Genomic DNA, 16,012 nt, shown 5'->3' with positions numbered 1-16,012 from the left:
GGGGACACAGAAAGACTTTTGTGCCTGGGAGCCCACAGAGTCCTGCTCAGTTACAAAACCAGGATCAGATTCCAGAACCAAGAGATTAGAGTAAAGAACATCATCCACCTGGAGTCTGAAGTTCATCCCCTGCCCCCTCAAGCTGCACCACATGGCTTGTGGGATCTTAGTTTCCCAATCGGGGATTGAATCCATGCCCCCTGCAGTGGAAGCAAGGAGGCCTAACCACTGGACCGCCAGGGAATTCCCCCAGAACCTGTCTTCAGCAAATTAAAATAAGAATCATCTGCAAAACACGTAAAATGCAAATTCCTGGGTGTCTCAGTAGGTCAACAAGAAGCTCAAATGATTCTGCTGCAAATGAAATATTGATTGTAATTTGAGAAATACCAATGAGACTATCAGAAAGACCAATTTAATGAAGAATCAGCAGGCTCCTAGGAGATATATTCTCTCGTTTTAGGACGGATTTTTTTTTTTTTTTTTTTTTTTGGTGTGGACCATTTTTAAAGTCTTTATTGAATTTGTTACAATATTGCTTCTGTTTTTTGTTCTGTTTTTTTTGGCTCCAAGGCATGTGGGTTACTAGCTCCCTGACCAGGGATTGAACCTGCACTCCCTATCTATGTTGGAAGCCGAAGTCTTCTACTGGACAGCCAAGGAAGTCCCTAGGACAGATCTTAATATATGAATGGAGATTGGGGTTATCTACCAGGAGTAGAGCCATACCAGATAGATCTTTAGCTAGTCCTATCTGAAAAAGTGGTTGTTGATCTGGTATAGTTGAGAGGGAAGGCTGGCAATTTCCCCCTTAGAACATTTGGCTTTTGTAGACACTTTGATTGTCATGACTACGGGCAGTACTATTGGTATTCAGTGGATAGAGCACAAGGTTGCTGCTAAACATACATTGTGCAGGATAGTCCCCCAAACAAAAAAATTATCTGGTCCCAAGTGTCAATTTTGCTGCTGTTGAGAAAGCCTACTCTAAATCCTGTGTTACCTGAAAACTGGGTTCTCCTCTTGGTGGGTGTTGAGCCAAAAGACACAACCAAGCCAAAGATCGGGAGAAGGAAGGATTTATTACTTGCAGCAAGTGAGGAGAACACCGGGGATCTTTCCCAAAGCACTGTCCCCCTAAACAGCAAAACTGGGAAAGTTTTAAGCTAAGGGTACATGCATATCCTTGAAGGGGCTTGAACAGGTGAATTCGGCATAGAATTGGGGCACAGGGTGAGAAAGTCCAAACTTTAGTTAATTGAAGTTGTGAAGGTCAGAAAAGGTCAACATCATCATCCCTCATGTTCCAGTTGATCTGGTGGTTGAGCTCTCAAGCGGGGTTTAAATTCAGCAAAGCAGTTCAAGAAAGTGCCTCAAGCTAATCTTTGTCATTGAAACAGAACTGGGAGTCTTTGCAACTGATTTACTATCTTTGCTATTGTTATCTCTCTTGCCTGATAACAGGTTGTTCTTTTGTTCCCTTAAATCATTATTACTGAGACCTGTTCAAGGGCAAGCATTGTGGCCAGGCTTAGATTCCAAAATGGCTTAGGCCAAAAATGGCTTCTCTTATGACAAGAAAGCCATGCCTAGTTCTTTTTCTCCTGGGATCCCCTACCCAATCTTCTTACACCTGGACTAAGAAAAGATCTTGGAATAAAGAGAAGAGTAATTGCTGGCAAGATTTAAGAGACATGGCTAAAGTAGTTCTAACTCATTTTCTTTGGGAGTTGCTACCATTAGCAATACCCACACCACCACCAAAAGAAATACTAAGCTTTGTGGCAAGAGAAGGATTAAGGGAAGAGTATACAATGGCCCAGGAAAGCCCCAGGAGCTCCCCTTACATCTGTGCTGTGAAGACTGATCCACGTTGATGACTATTTGCATGGTCTTGGAGGTCCTTGTAGAAAGCGACCAGCAAGGAGAGCTTGTATGTGTAAAGCACTTAGGTTTATGAAGCACTTATACATTCCTTAGCTGCTTTTCCTTGGGAGGTAACCAGAGTATATCAGTTTCTTGTGGCTGATGTAACAAATTACCACACTTGACAATTGAAAACGATAGAAATTTATTCTCTAATAGCACTGGGGGCTAGAAGTCTGAAATCAAGGGTTTGGTGGGGCTGCAATCCCTCTGAAATCTTTAGGGGAGAATCTGTTCCTTGCTTCTTCCAGCTTCCGGTGGCTGTCAGCATTTTTTGGCATGCAGTAGCAGTATCTCTCTCTGCTCTGTCTTCTTATCAACTTTACTTATGTGTATGTTTCAAAACTCCCTCTACCTTTCTCTCACCGGCAAACATGTGATTGCATTTATGGTCTACTCAGATAATTCAGGATAAGGTTCTCCTCTCCAGATCCTTAACTTAATCAAGCCTCTTGCCATGTAAGGTAATATTCATGGGCCCCAGGGATTAGGATGTGAACTTTTCCTTCAGAAGAGTACAATTCAGTCCACTACACAGGGCAACAGCGACCCCCATTTTACATTATTTTACTAGGTCACATGGCTAATTAATTGTGGAATTTGGCTTTAAGCCCAAATCTTAGTCCCATCTTTTATGACTATACTGTAAATCATAACAAGAAACAAGAGTGAGAAAAATAATAGCTAAGGCACAAAAGGAGAACAGAGGAGAAATAGAGAAGTAGAAAATAAAATTAAATTGCAGATTTGAGATTTTGGACAGTAAGACAAAAGAAATACTGCTGTGAAAAAAGGCCAGTAGATGAGCCCAGGGGCAGTTGCCGTTAATGAATAATTACTGCCCTCTGGGGGTTTTCTTTGTCACCACACCTGTGGGTTAATGTTTCAGGCCGGGAACTATCTACAGTGGAGATAATACTACCATTTACTTAGAACAGTGGCTCAGTGCCTTGCAAATAATAGCATTTCATCCTTGGAAGGCACCATAGGTACCAGCCATGGTTATCAGTTAACATTTTTGTGCTTAAGTTCCATAAGGACTGTTGATTTGATATTTTTATAAACCTTGAAAATAGTTATTTGCCAGATGACTAATACTCTCAAACAGTAAACTGTGTAGCTCTCATTTTTTCTACTCCTTGTGTACCGAGAGAGAATACTATTTTCATACTAGCTGTTATCAACTTTGGGTGCACTTTAGAATCACCTGGGGAACTTTAAAAACCATGATGTTCCTGCCCACCCCAGATCAATGAAAGAGCAACCTTTAGGAACAGGACCGAGAGAAGGGGTACTCAAATTTTTTCCTACTATTTTTTAATTTTCACATTCACATTTTAAAATTGATACCTAAATTTATAAGTTTAAAGAGTTGTAAAGTATTAAATTTCTGGCATATTGTAAATATTGACTTCAAAAGATAAAAGTCACATTACTTCTTTAAATAATAGGTTGTAATTACCATGGTGCAACATGTAATAAACTTCTTACCACTGGGAAATTTCCCATCATTCTTTTCCATTCCACTCCCTCCATAGAATTTTATCCTACTAATATTTTCATGCTTTAGTGTCTTTTATGACCGTCTCATAATTCTCTGGAGCAAAAATATGTATATAAATTTGGATTGAACTTTTAAGATTTCCTGTGTCCACAGGCTTTAAGTACTTAACGGTTCTGGATTGTGGGATCATTATAATACCTATTAAAACATAACTAATAAAAGCAGCATTAATATATTACAGTTTTAAAAAAATTTTATTGGAGTATAGTTGATTTACAATGTTGTGTTAGTTTCAGGTGTACAACAAAGTGAATCAATTATACATGTACATATATCCATTCTTTTTTTAGATTCTTTTCCTATATAGGCCATTACAGAGTACTGAGTAGAGATCCCTGTGCTATATGGTGAGTCCTTATTAGTTATCTGTTTTATATATAGTAGTGTGTATATGTCAATCCTTATCCCCCAATTTATCCCTTCCCCCCGGTAACCATAAGTTTGTTTTCTACATCTGTGACTCTACTTCTGTTTTGTAAATAAGTTCATTTGTAGCCTTATTTTATTTTATTTATTTATTTTTTTGTGGTACACGGGCCTCTCACTGCTGTGGCCTCTCCCGTTGCGGAGCACAGGCTCCAGACGCGCAGGCTCAGCGGCCATGGCTCACAGGCCCAGCCGCTCCACGGCATGTGGGATCTTCCCGGACCAGGGCACGAACCCGTGTCCTCTGCATCAGCAGGCGGACTCTCAACCACTGCGCCACTAGGGAAGCCCTGTAGCCTTTTTTTAGATTCCACATATAAGCGATATCATATGATATTTGTCTTTCTCTGTCTGACTTATTTCACGCAGTATGACAATCTCTAGGTCCATTATATTACAGTTTTGAGGGGACAAAACCTAAATTTCCTTCACTAAGTGAGGGGATAGGGATTTACCTGGTGGTCCAGTGGTTAAGACATGGGATTTCACTGCTGTGGACCAGAGTTCGATCCCTGGTTGGGGAACTAAGATCCCACAAGCCATGCAGTGCGGCCAAAAAAAAAAAAAAAAAGGATAAAGTAAATATGGTATATTTATACAATGGAATGCACAGCAATAAAAAGGAATGAAATACTTATATATACATTAGTATGGATGAATTTGAAAAGCATCATGCTGAGTGAAAGAAGCCAGACAAAAGAATATATACTCTATGATACCGTTTCTATAAAAATCCTAGAAAATGCAAACCAAATCTATGGTGATAAAAAGCAGGCTTGTAGTTGCTTGGGGCTGGCAGTGGAGGGAAGCACGGATTGCAAAGGGTTATTGGAGAACTCTTAGGGATGATGGAAATGTTCTGGAACTTGAGTGTAGTGGTGAGGTCACAGGTGTAATCATTTATCAAAATTCATCGAATTGTACAATTTAAATTATACATCAATAAGGTCGACGAAAATGTATTCCAAGTTGTTGTTTTTTTTAAATATTTATTTATTTATTTGGCTGTGCCAGGTCTTAGTTGCAGCATGCGGGATCTAGTTCCCTGACCAGGGATGGAACCTGGGCCCCCTGCATTGGGAGTGTGGAGTCTTAGCCACTGGACCACCAGGGATGTCCCTGTTCTAAGTTTTAATAGACAGTAAACAGTACACTTTTATTGGAAATATGCAGAAGAATAAATCCCTACTCAGGAATTAAAAGAGACTAAAAGTCTCTCTTTATCTCTCTCTCTCTTTTTTTTTTGGCTGTGCTGCGCTGCTTGCAGGATCTTAGTTCCCTGACCAGGGATTGAACCCGGGCCCTTGGCAGTGAGCGTGTGGAGTCCTAACCACTGGACCGCCAGGGAATTCCCAAAAGTCTCTCATTTTTGAACCAAAGCCTATTTTGAATAATAGGCTACTGTAGATTCACACCTTCCCCCACCTCCCCATTTCCCTATCTGATCTCATTTCCTGTTCTACCCCTAACTCACCTCATTCCACTCATGTCTCACCCATATATGCACATTTGTGGGGTGTGCTTCTCTTCCTTCTTTTAAGTCTTTTCTCAAATGTCATCTTTCCAGGGAAGCCCATTCTGAACACTCTCTGAACTGGTAGTTTCCATCCCTATACTCCCATCTTTTCTATCCCTTCTTATTTTTCTTTATTCTGTAGACATTAATTCCTTTAAGTACTATATAATTTACTCATTATGTTTAGTATTTATTGCCATTAGGATATAAACTCCATGAGGGCAGCAAACTTTCTTTTGTTCTCTTTTGTACCTAGAATTGTGCCTGGCCCATACTCAGCCCTTAGTAAGTGTTGAATAAAAGAATGGATGAAAGTAGACTTAAAATGGAAGGCTTTCAGGTTAATATATATTTGGGTCAATAGGATCTCTCCTTAAACATTTGAAACCCTTCTCGGGATTTCTGTGGGGTACCCTGTCTGAAACAAAACCAAAACCAAACAACCTTCAGTTCGAAGAGGTTGACTTATTGTTTTTGAGATAAAACAAACAGGTTATATGGAATTCCATGGTGGTCCAATGGTTAGGACTCTGCGCTTCCATTGCCAGGGTCATGGGTTCGATCCCTGATTGGGGAATTCAGATCCCACAAGCTTCGAGGTGCGGCTAAAAACAAAACAAAACAAAAAACAAGCAGGTTATGAATACTATGGAATTCAGGAGTACTCAGTATAGCCATCTGATGAAGTAACACAGGGTCTTGGATTCTCCAAAGCTCAGTGCTCACTCTTCTTCCTCACAAGGAGAGTGCCAGACTTAGGAGGAAAAGTAAATTTGAGGGAAAGTAAATTTAGGATGGTTGTATAGGAGTGTTGAGGTGCCCAACTTGAAGTAAAATACCATTACCTGGGGGAATAAAATTCATACAGCCTTTAAATAGATGGTTCTTCATATAAACTGAAAGAGCAGACCAGATGTGAAGCAGAATAGGAGACATCTCTGAAGCAGGAGGGGTGCGGCCAAGGATGTTGAACTTCCTATGGGGCTTCTGTTACATTTCTTTTAAAAAAATTTTTTTTGGTATTGTAATTATTGGTTGGATTTTATTTTCCATCTTGATATTTGTTTTCTTTTTCTTTCTTTCTATTTTTTTGTTTTTTTTTTTTGCCACACCATGTAGCATGTGGGATCTTAGTTCCCCAACCAGGGTTCGAACCTGTGCCCCCTGTAGTAGAAGCATGGAGTCTTAACCACTGGACCGCCAGGGAAGATTACATTTCAGCTCTGTTACATTTCAGCTCCTTCCTTGTATAACATGAGAACTTTGTGCTTTCAGTCAGATCACTGAAACTTAGTTTCTCAGAGCCTTTAATATTTTCCAAAGCAGAGGAACCTCCACCTTTGACACAAAAGTGTCATAGCTTAGGTCGATTTCTATACTATATATGTTAAGCACCCAAAACCTGTACATGGACATAAAAAGTCAGAACTGGGTCAGGAGAAACTGGCCCAGCTGTGAGGTTATTGTCAGCATTTAAAGGGCCTGCTGAACTCTGGAATAGATCGAGTAGACAACAGTCTCTAGGAGGTCAGACCCATTAGCCCAATTAAGGGTGGGATGAAGATGAAATGTACAGTATTCAGAGGGAATGGAGACAACAGGCAATACTCAGAGACAAGTAGGAGCAACAGTTATGCCTCAGGAAGCCAGTTCCTTGGTTTCTAGGGCAAAGGCTGGGCTGCATGTCAAGAAGGGTGGGGTGCAAGCAAGGACCCCAGTTCCAGCAGAACTATCAAGACACAATGTAGTTGTAGGGACTGACCTGGAGCAGTGTGATATGTAGGGAAGATTCTTCTGAGAGCGCTGGGGAGGCCACTGAGCATTCAGATTTTGAGACCACTTAACTCTTGAATTAGATAGTATGGGGAGATTTCAGTTGAATATGGATTTCAATTAGGGTCAGAAGTCTAACTTTGACAGCGATACTGAGAGTCAAAATGGCGTTGTGAGAATAGCACTTATAGTCTTGTTTGAAGATTAAATTAGTTATAAAGCATTTAGAACAGTACCTTTCGTAGTGAGCACTACTTATCAGGAAATGGGTCTTATGTAGAACAAAATTTTTGAAAATGCATTGTCTAAGTTCTCACTCATTTAGTATGTAACATTGTACTTTCCTGAATAAAATATAAATTTACGGGACTTCCCTGGCGGTCCAGTGATTAAGACTCTGCTCCCAATGCAGAGGGCATGGGTTTGATCTCTGGTCGGGAAACTAAGATCCCACATGCCGCATGGCACGGCCAGAAAAAAAAAAAAAAAAGTATCTAAATTTAAGAAGTTGATATTTTAAAAGTATTTATTTCATTTTTGGCTGCTTTGGGTCTTAGTTGTGGCACATGGGATCTTTGTTGCGGCACATGGGATCATCCTTATAGTGCACGGGCTTCTCTCTAGTTGTGGCCCGTGGGCTCCAGAGCGCACTGGCTCAGTAGTTGCAGCACATGGGCTCTCTAGTTGTGGTGCGCGGGCTCCAAAGTGCATGGACTCTGTAGTCGCAGCACATGGGCTTAGTTGCCCTGCAGCATGTGGGATCTTAGTTCCCTGACCAGAGATGAAACCCGTGTCCCCTGCATTGGAAGGCAGATTCTTAACTACTGGACCACTAGGGAAGTCCCCAGAACTAGATTGAGTAATTTGAACTTTTAAAATTGTAAGCGAGGGCTTCCCTGGTGGTACAGTGGTTAAAAATCCGCCTGCTAATGCAGGGGACCACGGGTGCGAGCCCTGGTCCGGGAAGATCCCACATGCAGCGGAGCAACTAAGCCTGTGCGCCCCAGCTACTGAGCCTGTGCTCTAGAGCCCGCGAGCCACAGCTAATGAGTTCGCGTGCCACAACTACTGAAGCCCGTGCGCCTAGAGCCCGTGCTCCGCAACAAGCGAAGCCACCGCAATGAGAAGCCCACGCATCATAACGAAGAGTAGCCCCGGCTTGCCACAATTAGAGAAAGCAGCAACGAAGACCCAACGCAGCCAAAACTAAAATAAATAAAAATTTTAAATTGTAAGTGAAACTGTGAATCTTGATGGATTTGAAAAATATTACACGGCTGATGAAAAGAATGATGAGAGTGGTATAAGAAAAACGTATAAATGTTGCATATGTATTTACACTTCTATTTTATCTGAATCACATCTAAAAATAACAAAAGAAGTTAAGTAAAAAACAAATGGCAAAGGACAACTAATGAAGGAATAGATTTAAAGAAAAGAAATAAAGGTAATCGACAAAACAATGAAGCTACGATACTCATGCATTATGCGCGTGAACTACAGTATGTATAATACGTAGAAGTGTATGAATGATCATTTAAGGGAATATCTATCTCATGTTGTTCACTGAGAAGAAAAGTGTCATCATCTAAATAGAAGTAGTTAAAACATCCTTAAGCCATAAACTGGGAAGCCAATTGTTTTGTGCTCATAAATCCAGATTTCCATCTGTGAATAACTCTGGGTGACCAGCAGTTACCTCTGTTGGATTTCCATTTTAATTATTAGAAAATGATATAGATAGCCTCAAGCTCAAAAGGACCAAAATATGAATATTTGTGGAAGGGCTTGTTTCTGTGAACAAATTTGTCAGAGAACAATAGCCAAATTTTAGGGCTCTTTTGAGCTTGAACTTGAGGCTAAATGGGTTGACTGGGTTCCCCTCTCATAGATCCTCATCGATTCAGCACAGTGAGAAGACTTTAGTTCATCCCAGATGCTGGTTCTCTGGTTACTATAGCACAGTTTCTCAGAGACTGGACCAAGGATCTGCTGCATCAGAATCACCTTTTGTGCTTGTTAAAAAAAAAATGCCAGTGGGCCAAAGACCTTAACAGATACCACACCAAAGAAGATATACACGTGGTAAATAAGCCCGTGAAAAGATGCTCCTCATTATACGTCTTCAGGGAAATGCAAAATAAAACAATGAGATATCACTACGTAACTACTAGAATCTGAAAAGGCTACATACTGTATGATTCCAACTACATGACATTCTGGAAAAGGGAAAACTATGGAGACAGTTAAAAGATCAGTTTCCAGGGGTTAGCAGGGATAAAAAGGTAGAGCATAGAGGATTGTGGGGGCAGTGAAACAGCTCTGTATGATATTATAATGGTGGATACACATTATTATACATTTGTTCAAACCTATAGAATGTGCAACACCAAGACTGAACTGTAATGTAAACTATAGACTTTGGGTGATAATGACTGATGTGTCAATGTTCGTTTATCAGTTATAACAAAAATACCACTCTGGCAGGGAATGTTAATAATGGGGGAGGCTGTGCATGAGTTGGAGAGGGAAGTATATGGAAAACCGCCATACCTTCCTCTCAATTCTGCTGTGAACCTAAAACTGCTCTAAATAGAAAGTCTATTATTAATTAATTAATTAATTATTTATTTGGCTGTGTTGGGTCTTGGTTGCTGCGCGCGGGCTTTCTCTAGTTGTGGCGAGCGGGGGCTCCTCTTGGTTGGGGTGCACGGGCTTCTCATTGCGGTGGCTTCTCGTTGCGGAGCGCAGGCTCTTGGTGCGTGGGCTTAGGTAGTTGTGGCTTGCAGGCCTTAGAGCACAGGCTCAGTAGTTGTGACGCACGGGCTTAGCTGCTCCGCAGCATGTGGGATCTTCCTGGATCAGGGATCGAACCCGTGTCCCCGGCATTGGCAGGCGGATTCTTAACCACTGCACCACCAGGGAAGCCTAGAAAGTCTATTTAAAAGACAAAAATCCCTTCCAATTCCAGGGTCCAACCCCAGACCTACTGAGTCACAATCTCTAAGGATAAATCCCTTGGGACTTCCCTGGTGGTCCAGTGGTAAAACTCCGTGCTTCCACTGCAGGGGGTGTGGGTTCGATCCCTCATCAGGGAACTAAGATCCCGCATGCCGCGCGGTGGTGCAGCCAAAAAAAAAAAAAAGGATAGATCCCTTAAATTTTCATTGTCAGCAAGTAACTCAGATGATTCCTATGCCCACTAAAATTTAAAATCTACTTCACTAGAGGACATAGATATGCTTCTTCCTCAGATGAGGCTGCCCAGTTCAGGAATAGCTCAGTACCCAGCTGGGTGAGGTGAAGGCATCAGAGGCTGACAACAAATACTTCCTTCCAGCAAATACTCTTCCCCCCTCTTCCTTGCTTTATTAACCTCAAATGGTCATGTAATACACATATTATTCTGTAGCTTGATTTTTTTTTTTGCTATTGTTTTGCATTTAGCAATGTATTGGGACATAGAGAACTTTTTTTTTTTTAACTGCCCTGTATTCCACTGTATGGCTGTCCCATAACTTGTATTTATTTATTTATTTAAAAAATATTTATTTTCTTTCTTGATTTTTTAGCTGCGTCAGGTCTTTGTTGCGGCGCTCTGGCTTCTCTCTAGTTGCGGTGCGCAGGTTTCTCTCTAGTTGTGGCGTGCAGGTTTTCTTTCTCTAGTTGTGGCGCACAGGCTCCAGGGTGCATGGGCTCTGTAGTTTGCGGCATGCAGGCTCTCTTGTTGAGGCCTGCGAGCTCAGTAGTTGTGGTGCACTGGCTTAGCTGCCCCACGGCACGTGGGAACCTAGTTCCCCGACCAGTGATCAAACCCGCGTCCCCTGCATTGGAAGGTGGATTCTTTACCACTGGACCACTAGGGAAGTCCCCCATAACTTTTAAAATATGTTCCCTAATGATGGTTCCTAAACATTTGCCATTATAAAAAATGCTGCCATAAATAATCTTGTACATGCATGTACGTACATATCACTTTGCACCTCTTTGAATATATCTGGAGGATAAATTCCTCCAAGTGGAATATGCTGGATTAGGGGTATATGCATTTGCAGTTTCCATCTGTGGTACGAAATTACCCTCCATAGAGGTAGTACCAATTACATACCCACCAGGAATATGTGTGTCCTACATTATTTTTTAATGGCTGCGTATTATTCTATTGTAGGGATTACCATAATTTGTTTAATCTGTCTGCTGTTTGTGAACATTGAAATTGTTTCTCTATCCCACATTTCTTTAGCTCTCAAAGCCACACTATTTGATTGTCCTATGACTAAACTACCCAGCATGAAGGATTTGACAATCTTGGGAGGATCCTTGTGGTTGACTTATTATTGTTGTGATTATCGTAACAACAGCACTACAGACTTCTAAGTGTGTCTCCACCTATGATCTCACTTCTGTGGTTAGACCTCACCTCTAGCCCCTGGGAATTTCTTCTGTGAACCCAGCAGGATGACATCCCTTAAGTCAAATTCCAAAGCTTTGAAGCAGATCAGCAGATCAGGGCCCCCTAATGACTGATTACACACAGCTCTGACCCTACACAGCTTCAAGCTTGTTGTTTTCTGCAGCCTTTCATCCCTGCATCCTGAAGATGAGTCCATTTCTTCCCCAGTGGGAAAGCAAACAGTGGAGTGGGAAGAGTGGTGATGCATGTCCCCCAGGCTATGCAAAGGGGGAACACTCTGATCTCTGCAGTGACTTGTTTGCAAATGCCTTTCCCTTCATGCCAGAGGACCCAAGAGAGAAGTGGGAGTGGGGACAGCTCTGGCACCTGGAAACTGAAGTTTTATCTGCGTGAAGCAATATACAAAGTGGTTTCTGCTCAGCATCTCCAGCTTGTTGTATTTTAGTACTGCTGTAGCCTCAAACTTGGATAGTTTCGTACTGTTTGTGAAAGAGTTCTAAAATATTTAGAGGTTCTCAGAGATAGTGGTCTTGGGGTGGAGACACTTCTCCGAAAAGAGTGCTACAATTCCAGCCACGATGGCCTTTTCTTGTTAATCTCCTTGTTTTCTCTATCCTGTATCCGGTTAGAAATCAGAGTGAGATTGAAATGCTACTAGAAATTATTTTGGCCAGAGACACATGAATATTTAATCCTACCAAAGAATAACCAAGAAAGGCATATAGTCAAGGAAGGTTAGCAGAGGAAAACAGAGTAACACTTGATTGGTAAATTTGCTTTTGGCCCCTAATCCCAATATAGACAACTCACATGAAGTTGTCTATATAGAGGAGGCCTATTCCCACCCAACTTCACATCCAAAGATCCCAAACCATAGTACTGGTGTACCACGAAATGGCCATGAAGAAATAAGACGGAAGAGAAGGATATGACTACAACTTACTTCCTGTGAGCATGGACCCAGGACCTTATCACTTTAGCAGCTTGGAAAGAAGACAAAATAGGGCTTCCCTGATGGCGCAGTGGTTGAGAGTCCGCCTGCCGATGCAGGGGACACGGGTTCGTGCCCCGGTCCGGGAAGATCCCACGTGCCATGGAGCGGCTGGGCCCGTGGGCCATAGCCGCTGAGCCTGCGCATCCGGAGCTTGTGCTCCGCAACGGGAGAGGCCACAACAGTGAGAGGCCCGCGTACCGCAAAAAAAAAAAAAAAAAAAAAAAAAGACAAAATAGTCACACTTCTATGGATGCACTATTGGGAAAAAGCATGTCCTAAGCAGGGAGAAGGTAAGGGCACCGAGGCACAATCATACTTGGTATGCCCAAGGGACAGCTTCTAATCCATGGATTTTATTATTTAATCCATGATGCTAGCAGGTGTTTTGGATTGCAGTTGATAGCTGTGGACTTAATAATTTTAAACGTAGCAGCCTTCATTTCTTGGTTGCACCAGGACTGTTAAGCACTTTGTTTTGTTTTGCTGACATACACTTATTCCTCTTGGCATATAAAATTCTGAACATCAGTGATATCATTCTTTTCCTAATCACCAACTGTGATGGTGGTATGGTCGGGGGGGACCTCGTAAAGATAGATAACAAAGCAAGAAAATCAAATTAATACTGGCAATAAATTAAATACTTTGTTGGAAGTCTCTCGGGTTCATAATTTGTGTAAATGATTTATAATTTAATTGATCATCTGCTTTCCTGATTATTACATGAACCACAAGGAATACTTAAAACTACCCCACTCTGTTATGGAGAAAAAAATAACCCATATCAAGAGGTCTGAGTCAATAATATCTCGGCAAAACTTGATCTGAATGTCAATTGGCCGCATCATTTGGAAGCAGTTTTGGTGTCCAGTTCAGTGGATTTTTTCCAGTTTCCATGAAATACAGATATCCGTAGCTCTTCATCCTGGAAAACTGCAGCTAGATGTGTTCTGTTTCAGCGTTTCTCAAAAGTAGTTTATTCCACAAACATTAGAGGGCAGCATTTGATAGGGATTTCAAAAAGGCCGAAAATTCTCCACATCAAACCCGCCTGAATGCTCCATTGGGCTAGGCTTTTCTCTCTTCTTTTCTGGTTCCACTTTGATTTCAAGCCAGGAAATGCCTTTCCCTGTGGCTTTCACTGCCCACTGTCCTCTTCTTCCTCAAGGGACACAGCGAGCTGGCTGGGGTTCATAGTGGATTAGTGCTCAGCATCTCTTTTCCCTCCTTTTAGGATGGGGCCAAAGGAATGCCAAAAACTCTTATCTCCCAATCCCCTTATAGTTAAGATTCCAGATGTGATTTAAGTTTGTCCAGTCAGATGCGCTTTTGGGACATTTGAAAGACGGATATGTACCTGGAGGGGCACTGTTGCTGCTTCTGTTTCCTGCAGGCAAACCTGGTGCGGAGGGGTTGGGCTTTCTGGAGTAGCATGACCATGTCCAGTCACTAGTTTCATGGGGGTCATGGCGAGGGGTCTGAGCATGCAGTTTTTGCTGATGCCAGTGTAGCAGTGTGACTTTGAAAGCAACAGCAGCAGCGGTGGGGCATTGTGATTCCGATTGGTTTAGGCTGTGAGTTTCTGTAGCTAACAGTTCCAGGGCAGTTTCTGATCGTATCTTCTTGATTTTACCTGGTTCCTTGGCAGACAGTTCTGTTGTCTGGGAGCCATTTCTGGAGGCCTTGCCTCAAATTTGCTTCTCCAGATCTTCCAGATTTTTCCTTTTTTTTCCTTTCATTCATTTATTTATTTAATACCTGTATACATGTAGTAGTTTCAGAATTGTTTATGTACACTTGTCTTTAGACTTGCAGTTTCTACTCATTCCCAAAGTTACTTAGGTCAGTTCTCTTTACCCCCATACTCTTCCATGAGATTTATCATAGTTTATTTATTTATTTAAAATTGAAGTATAGTTGGTTTACAATGTTGTGTTAGTTTCTGGTGTACAGCAAAGTGATTCAGTTTTATATATATATATATACACACACACACATACACATATGCATATATATGTGTATGTATATATATTCTTTTTCAGATTCTTTTCTTTTTTAAAAATAAATTTATTTATTTTATTTATTATTTTTGGCTGTGTTGGGTCTTCGTTGCTGCACGTGGGCTTTCTGTAGTTGCAGCGAGCGGGGGCTACTCTTCGTTGCAGTGTGCGGGCTTCTCATTGCAGTGGCTTCTCTTGTTGTGGAGCACGGGCTCTAGGTGCCTGGGCTTCAGTAGATGTGGCTTGCGGGCTTCAGTAGTTGTGGCTCACGGGCTTAGTTGCTCCATGGCATGTGGGATCTTCCCGGACCAGGGCTTGAACCCGTGTCCCCTGCATTGGCAGGCGGATTCTTAACCACTGTGCCACCAGGGAAGCCCCCAGATTCTTTTCCATTATAGGTTATTGAATATAGATCCCTGTGCTATACAGTATGTCCTTGTTGTTTATCGGTTTTATATATAGTAGTGTGTGTCTGTTAATCCCAGACTCCTAATTTATTCTTCCCCCCTGTTTCCCCTTTGGTAACCATAAGTTTGTTTTTGCTGTCTGTGAGTCTATTTCTGTTAAATAAGTTCATTTATATCATTTTTTTAGATTCCACATATAAATGATGTCATATGGTATTTGTCTTTCTCTGTCTGACTTACTTCACTTAGTATGATAATCTCTAGATCTATCCATGTTGCTGCAAATGGCATTGTTTCATTTCTTTTTATGGCTGAGTAATATTCTATTGTGTATATATAGCACATCTTCTTTATTCATTCATCTGTCGATGGACGTTTAGGTTGCTTCCATGTCTTGGCTATTGTAAATAATGCTGCTATGAACATTGGGGTGCATGTATCTTTTCAAATTAGAGTTTTTCAGTGTTTTATACTCACCCAATTCTCTGCATTTCTTAAATGCCTTCCTGCTTAAAATAGCTAAACTGGTTTCTGTTTTTCTAAAAGTGACCCATGAATGATACATTGGCTGAAGGTAAGCAAAAGCTACAGCCCAAGAATAACACTGTCATCCATATCTCTATGATCTTTGTAGCCTTCAGGTGAACTGATGAAAAACCACCATGAAATCTCAGGAGTAATGAGTTACTTCTTCCTGTGTTCCTTGCCCCACTTCTAAAGTACATAATTATATCCCACCACTGCTACTATTATAATGGATGTGAGGTGGTAATCTCTTGGACTGCGTGTTGGCAATCAAGCTCACAGCCATAATTCATTCAAAAATCGTTTACCAAGCAGATGACAGTGAGTCAGTCTAGAAAGGCTTGTTAGGAACTCACCACACTAACATTAGTGTAGTGTGGCTTCCCAGGTCCCACAGACCCACTGGCTGATGCATTCTGATATCACTGGCTTAAGGAATCTACAGATCTGAGGATGCCTGCCAAGTT

General features: G+C 41.5%; 1 protein-coding gene across 1 annotated transcript in view; it reads left to right on the top strand.

Moving 5' to 3' along the window:
• LOC137209339 (uncharacterized) overlaps positions 1 to 16,012 on the top strand; it is a 99,120-nt gene that overhangs the window by 5,386 nt on the left and 77,722 nt on the right. The window contains exons 2-3 of the mRNA XM_067710935.1: positions 3,781 to 3,837; positions 11,449 to 15,594. The gene's annotated coding sequence lies outside the window, so the exon portion shown is untranslated. The remainder of the gene's footprint in view (positions 1 to 3,780; positions 3,838 to 11,448; positions 15,595 to 16,012) is intronic.

The sequence above is a fragment of the Pseudorca crassidens genome, chromosome 16, assembly GCF_039906515.1.
Source record: "Pseudorca crassidens isolate mPseCra1 chromosome 16, mPseCra1.hap1, whole genome shotgun sequence".
Lineage (NCBI taxonomy): Eukaryota > Metazoa > Chordata > Mammalia > Artiodactyla > Delphinidae > Pseudorca > Pseudorca crassidens.
Note: the sequence above shows the minus strand (reverse complement) of the source record. Positions and strands in the feature narration are given on the sequence as shown.